The following is a 6657-nucleotide window of genomic DNA, read 5'->3' as shown; positions in this document are numbered from 1 at the left end:
TCTCATATGTATATGGAACATCCTATGCTCAAGCTTATATCCATTGCCTCTTGTCCTATCATCGGGCATAACCGAGAAGAGGCTGGCACCATCCTCCTGGCTCTCATCCTTTACATATTTATAAACATTAATGAGGTCGCCCCTTTCTAAAGGCAAACATTTGGAAAAGGCTCAGGCATCTCTGCAGCTTCCTTTCTACATCACAGCACAGCAGGGGAATGCTGTTGATGTCAGTTATTAACTGAAATAAGTAAAACTATAAGGAAAAATAATATCTGGGGAGAAATCACATAAGAGAGAACAAAAGAGACACGCAAAATAAAATGAGTGCTCAAATAACAGTGAAACAGTAAAAATCAGACAAAACTAGATGCCAATTAGAGAGTAACACACCCCAAGTAGACAGCAGCCTGGCCTTGAGACAGGCCTGCAAGACATCTGCAAGAGAGATGAAAGGGATGGGAAAGAGCACTCCCCACAATTCCCAGTAACTTATCTTGGTTCCAGCCTTTAGTGTTGGGTAGAAAAAACCTTGAGTAAATGGATTCACTATATTGACATGCCATTAATATAGTAATGAGCTATTAGCATCCTAAAATACACACCCACAGGCTAGAGGGGCTCCTGCTAACAAAGAGCCCCTTAGTCTCTGAGCATGTGCAGTGAATTTTTTGAGCATTTCCACTTTAAATGGAAGAAAGGAAGTGGTAAACAAATCAAGGGTGTGAATGTCAGAATAGTATTAGAGATAAAGTTCTTTCTCTTGATTTTAGGTATAAAAGTAGCTCTGGTGGTTTTGGGAAATGGACCTTCCTTTGTGGAATAGCACCCTGCTCCCCTTTCTGCACAGAAATGGATATTGCAGCAAATATCTCAACTCTGTGTCTGGGCTGCCTTTCACACACTGCGTAACAGACCCACTTTCCAGACAACACTGTGATCACAGAAATATGGGATGGGAGAAGGCACCATCCAAAGAGAAAGCCTGGGCACAAAGGGCATAAAGAAGCACTGGCGAATGAGCTGGCTGAATCTCATATAAAAACTAGATAATATGATGAGAGGAATGCCAAGTGAAATAATTATTCTAATCATTTTTTTCCTGAGTGGTTCATATGGTTGTGAACAAAAAGCCCACAAATTTTTCTGATTTCAAGGAAAAAGAATTTTATTTCCATGGAATGAAATCCTGAGCTTTGATCTATTCTTCTCATAACAGGAAATTTATTCTCAGAAGAAAGTTCTTCCCAAAGCCTTAGCTGGAGCTACTCAGCTTTCTGAACTCTTCCCTTATCTCGTCTCTCTCATATGAAGTGTGAAAAGTTCTCTCACTCATATTAACAACAATTTCATACTTTGTTGTAATTTTGAAGCAATTCCTTACTTCTTCTACCTAAGGGCAAATCACTAGAAAAATAAGCATTCCCTGGCCAAAATTTCATTAAAGTACAAAATCCTCAAATGCTTCTCACTTAAGTGAATGAAAAATTTAAAGGAAAAGCCAGAAGAGAGTGAGATGAATAAAAATGAGATGAAAGAAAGGTGTGAAGACAGCTTAAATAAGGGAAAGCTATAGTTTCCTAGGAGTACAAGAAAAGTAAGTGTATGTGTGTTTTAAATAGCAGAAATCCCAAGTGAAAAAGGAATGCAAGAAAGAGAAAGGAGTAGCCTTGTCTTGCTTTTAAAACATACATTGATTTTTTTTTTCCCTGGGATAGTACTCTAGGTTCAACAGTAACTCTTTCTGATAGTTTTACATGCTGCTTTCTTTTATTTCAGGTTGCAAAACTGCTAAAATGCAAGCATAGTCCCAATTCAGTTTGATATGCCAAGACCTTCTCAGTAGAGAGTACAGAGAATTTCTCTGTAGCATGTAAAAATAAATACCAATGTCTTTTTGTACCAACTCTGGTTTATGTCACACTATCATTTAACTGTTAACATGACTCTGAGAGTATTAATGCCACCACAAGTTTCCTAACTCACAAAATATCCTATATTTTACACAAGAGTAACACAAAAACCTTCTTTTAAAAGAAGATACTGACAGAAACTAATAGTAGATGTTGTAACTTAATCTCAGAACCCCGATGATGTCAAACCTCTTGAGCATCATATACAGTTTATGGTATGGTATTATCACAATCCTTCAATGGAATTACAGTTTTGTAACTAATCTCTCCCTATCAGTTACACTGCACAGAAACTGTGAAGTCCAAATACAAAGAGATCATATGTGTGAATGATTGCACTTGAGTCTTTTCCCCCAACCATATATCTAAGCGCAAGAGTGATAAATGGTGCACCAGTTATAAATGGGCAGTAAGGTCACTGGAACTAAAAGCTGAGAGTTCAAAGAAAAGTCGCAACTCTCAAGAGTTCAACAAAAGGCCAGAGACTGATGCTGTAATGCACAACGATAAATGGCAAGAGCTGTTATACTCCAATTAGAGAAGATAGGTGGTGGGCAAATAACCATGGCAATATGAACTCTATAGCCTCAAAACATCCCAATGACCTTACTGGTCTGTGTTATAATCTTCCCCTATCAGTCTAAAATTTTTCCTTGACAGAAATAAAATAAATAAAATAACAAATAAAAGAGCTACAAGAAAATTAATCATAATTATTAAAAATAAATCAGTCACATCAACACTAGTCTACATGATGACACCAAAGTCTGAGAGATTAAGGACTTCTCTATTATGTCTATGGATAAGATTTATCCTTGCAGACTGAAGGCCAAAGCTACTGACGATTTAGGTATCTGAAGTGGGAAGAATTCAGGAATTAGACTTTAGGCATCTAAGTTCAGCAGGCTGGGAAGTAGTTTAACTGAACTCGCCTTCGCGTGCACCTGAAACTCTGCCTGTGCCACTGTGCTGAGCCGGGACTGGGGGGTTGGAGGGGCTTTGGTACCAGAGGGGGCCTTCATGGAGGTGTCTCCTCTGAGAAGCTGCTGGAAGATCCCCAGGCTCCAGAAAATGGACTGACCTCTAGCCATGGCCAAGTTAATCAGCAGCCATGGTGGTGCCTCTACGATTAACATATTTAAGAAAGGGAAAAGGAAGTTTCTCTAAGACCTGCGGGGCAGAGAAGAGGAGGAGGTGAGAGGAATACATGAGCAAAGGCATCGAGGGCACTGAGGAAGCAGGGGGAGAAGGTGCCCAAGCAGAGGTTCCCCTGCAGCCTATGGTGAGATGGCAGCTGTGCCCCTGTGAAACAGCTCCTGAAGGAGCACAGGACCAGATCTGGATCTGCAGCCATGTAGGACCCTGTGTCAGAGGAGGTGACTGCTCCCGCCGCAGCCGTGACTCTGTGTGCAGCCCAGGCGGGAGCAGTCTGTGCCTGAGGGACTGCACCTGTGGGAGGGACTCGTGTCCCAGGGGTTCCTGAAGGACTCTCCCGGGAGAGGGACCCCGCCTTGGCGCAGGGGAAGAACGTGAGGAGTCCTCCCCCTGAGGAGGAAGGAGCGGCAGAAACGCCGTGTGGGAAACTGACCCTGAACCCCTCATCCCCCTGCACCGCTGGGAGTCAAGAGGTAGAGAACACAAGGAGCGAAGTTATTTGGCTCTGGGAAGAGGGAGCGGATGGGGGAAGGTGTTTTTAAGCTCTTTTGAAAGAGCTTGCTTACCTTTAAAGACTAGCATTGCAACAGGAATATGAAAGACTGTTCACAACATCCAGAACATGGTTTAATGTTACTTTAAATATCTAAGCCCCCAGGCTTCTGTGTCTAGATATTGGAAGCTGACAATTGCTGAAAGGCAAACACTTTCTGGAAAGTCCTGCACCTCCCTTTAGTACAGCAAAAGTCACCCACACTAAACCACAGTGACTTTTCTCTAAATACAGATTGCACTGAAGCTCTCTTGCAGAAGACTCTGAACTTTCTCTTCCGTTTTGAGAATATTGTTTTTAAACAAAGTAGATTTTGGCACTTCAAAAGAGACATTTGACTTGTCTCAAATGATTGCACTTTACAGCCCTTAAGCGACTGCAGCTTTGGGAGCATTTCAAAGAGAAATGCTCCAGCGCTATGTTCATTTGGTATTGGAGAAAGCATTTAGTCTGAACTATTGCAATATGCATTATTATGGGGTTGTTTTGTTTGTTTTTTTTTTGCATATGTGCTACTACCTAATGAGACCTAACAGCCTGATTTTCTCAGTCTTGTTTTTAACCTCTGGCACCTAACAGGGCTGATACTTAAGACACAGAAGAGGTGTTTCAATATATTTCTTTTCATCAACGCTGAAGAAAATAATAGCTGTTATTTTATGGGATAGCACTAGCTGAAAAATATCATTATGTCTGTAAATGTCATGTTAAATTTAATGTGTTATTCTCAAGAAAACAATCATTATCTTTGATCTCAAGCAAATAAAATGTATGTGCAGACACATATGTATGTATATGAATGTACAGAGACAGGTCTTTCTTCTTTTAAATTTAAGTGACATGTCAAAACAAACATTTTGGTGTATATACAGTATACATATACACACTATAGCTATATACGTATATATATAGTTTGCCAGTATTTTTTCTGCATTCATTTAAAACACTTTATTATGCATAATGCTTTCTATGAGGTCCTCAAATATGCTGCATCTGATTTAAAACCTTACAGCAAGGTTACTAAGAGATACAGAATCAGGTCAGCACATTAAACTAGATTTTTCTTTTACATTGGCTCCCAGGCAAATCTTCAGATTTTCCATGTTATTTACAAGGACATAAAGAAGGTCTTGTTCTTTCTATCTCAGTGATTTATTTCTTCCCATATGCAGATGTGATAATTCTTTGGAAGCTGTTTCATTATATGTTCTAGCAATGACAATAGGATCTTAATGTATTAACTTTGATTTACCAACCTTATAAAAAGTCTGTGCTTACCTTTCAGGATCTGATTTTACTATGGGATGTGCTAAATAAGAATAATAATTATTAAAATAAATTAGCTAAAAAATCCAGTCTGACACACAAAGATACATCTGCAAATGCAGTAAATGCTCTTACATAAATATTTAAAAGTCTGTTAAAATTATTTACCAAAAAAATGCATAAATCAGTTGTGTAAAAAGTTAAGCTATTATCAGAAATGACTTGGTGATAAGAGATGAACAAACACATACTAGTTTTGTCAAATATATTTTGGGAGGCTGCAGTACACTCCCACATAAAGTTTTACTAAAAGATGAAGAAAAACAAGCTCTTTATTCAGCTATGTATCCATTTTTTAAAATTAATATGTACTTTGTATTCAAACAAATAGGACTAGATGTTTTTCTGCTAAACTTAGCCTCAATTATGAGGCTTCAGTATTAGGGTACGGATATCAAATTTTGGAGGTGCTTCTATAAAGGTATTTTACACTTGGAACACATGGACTTTGTTCATAACCTTGATTTGACACAAATCACAGAACATCTGGAACCACATGTGTTTTGCTGACTTGCTTCATGCTGTATTTAAATATTTTAGGGGTCACTGCTCAACTCGGCTGTTCACTGTCAGAGTTGTAGGTTGCTGGCCAGGGCTCTGACAAGTTCTTTCTCCTGATCAGGAAACACCAGAACAGCTTCTGCCTTACCTTGTTCCTTGCAGAAGCTTGCACCCAGGTACCCATTTCTTCTTACCCCAAAGACTGTGTGTAGATGACACACTAAGTCATTGGCCTTACAAAACTGCAGATGTGAGGAGCCTCAAGAAATTCAGTCACATCATAAAGGTAAATAGGACCAGTATACAGTGCATGTTATAACACATTATAACCACTAGAAAAATCATCAGAAACCACCTCATGTAGCCTGCCTGCACTTCCCAGTATTCTTCCCCACATCCTCTCTGCTGAAAAAGACTCTAATTCACTGGGACTATTAAAAATTAGATGCAGCGAACAATTCTCTGTGAGCCAGTTGATTCCCCACTTGCAGAAATGTGTAGGTTGGTTGTAAGAAAGCTTTCAATTAATTATTCTTTTTCATTGTATCAAGAATAGCTGATATATCTGGAGTAGTTTACCCAGACTTACTCAGTTTATTGTTAAGGGGAACAGTGTGGTGGCTTTAGGTAGCAAATTCTACAGGAGAATCAATTGCTTACAAAAAGTTTTGTAAGAGAAGAATCATTGTAGAAAAGACCTATAAGAGCACTATGCAGTTAAGGAATATGTTCCACACCAATTCCTTAAATTTCAATTAGAACATTATAATTTTTCACATTGGAAGATGTCATACCAGTAATGAGCCAGTCATACATAGAGTCAGTTTTTATATATCAGTTTTTATATATCAGCTTTATCATCAGACTGGTAATAAGCCAGAACACAAGTACTGCAAATAACAACAAATAAATCCCACCCCTCTTGCTGCTACCTTAAACGTGCTCAGCATCTGGGATCACTGGACAGTAACCATAAGACCAAACCACAACAGATTCTTCCTCAGGCTGCTTTTGTTTACCTTTTGGGAAAAAAAACATGTTCTTTAGTTACTTGAAGTTACATAGCTCAACAGAAAATATTTAATATTCTTCCTATAGAACTTGATAGTACATTTATATCAAAGATCCTGTCAGCTTGGCCAGAAAATCCCTTAGGAAAAATCTTACCTTATGTGGAAGAGACAAACCCAAGTTTGCAGTTTAAGATTA

Source organism: Calypte anna, chromosome 1 (assembly GCF_003957555.1).
Source record: "Calypte anna isolate BGI_N300 chromosome 1, bCalAnn1_v1.p, whole genome shotgun sequence".
NCBI classification, from domain to species: domain Eukaryota; kingdom Metazoa; phylum Chordata; class Aves; order Apodiformes; family Trochilidae; genus Calypte; species Calypte anna.
The sequence above is the reverse complement of the archived record's forward strand: the minus strand, read 5'-3'. Positions refer to the sequence as shown.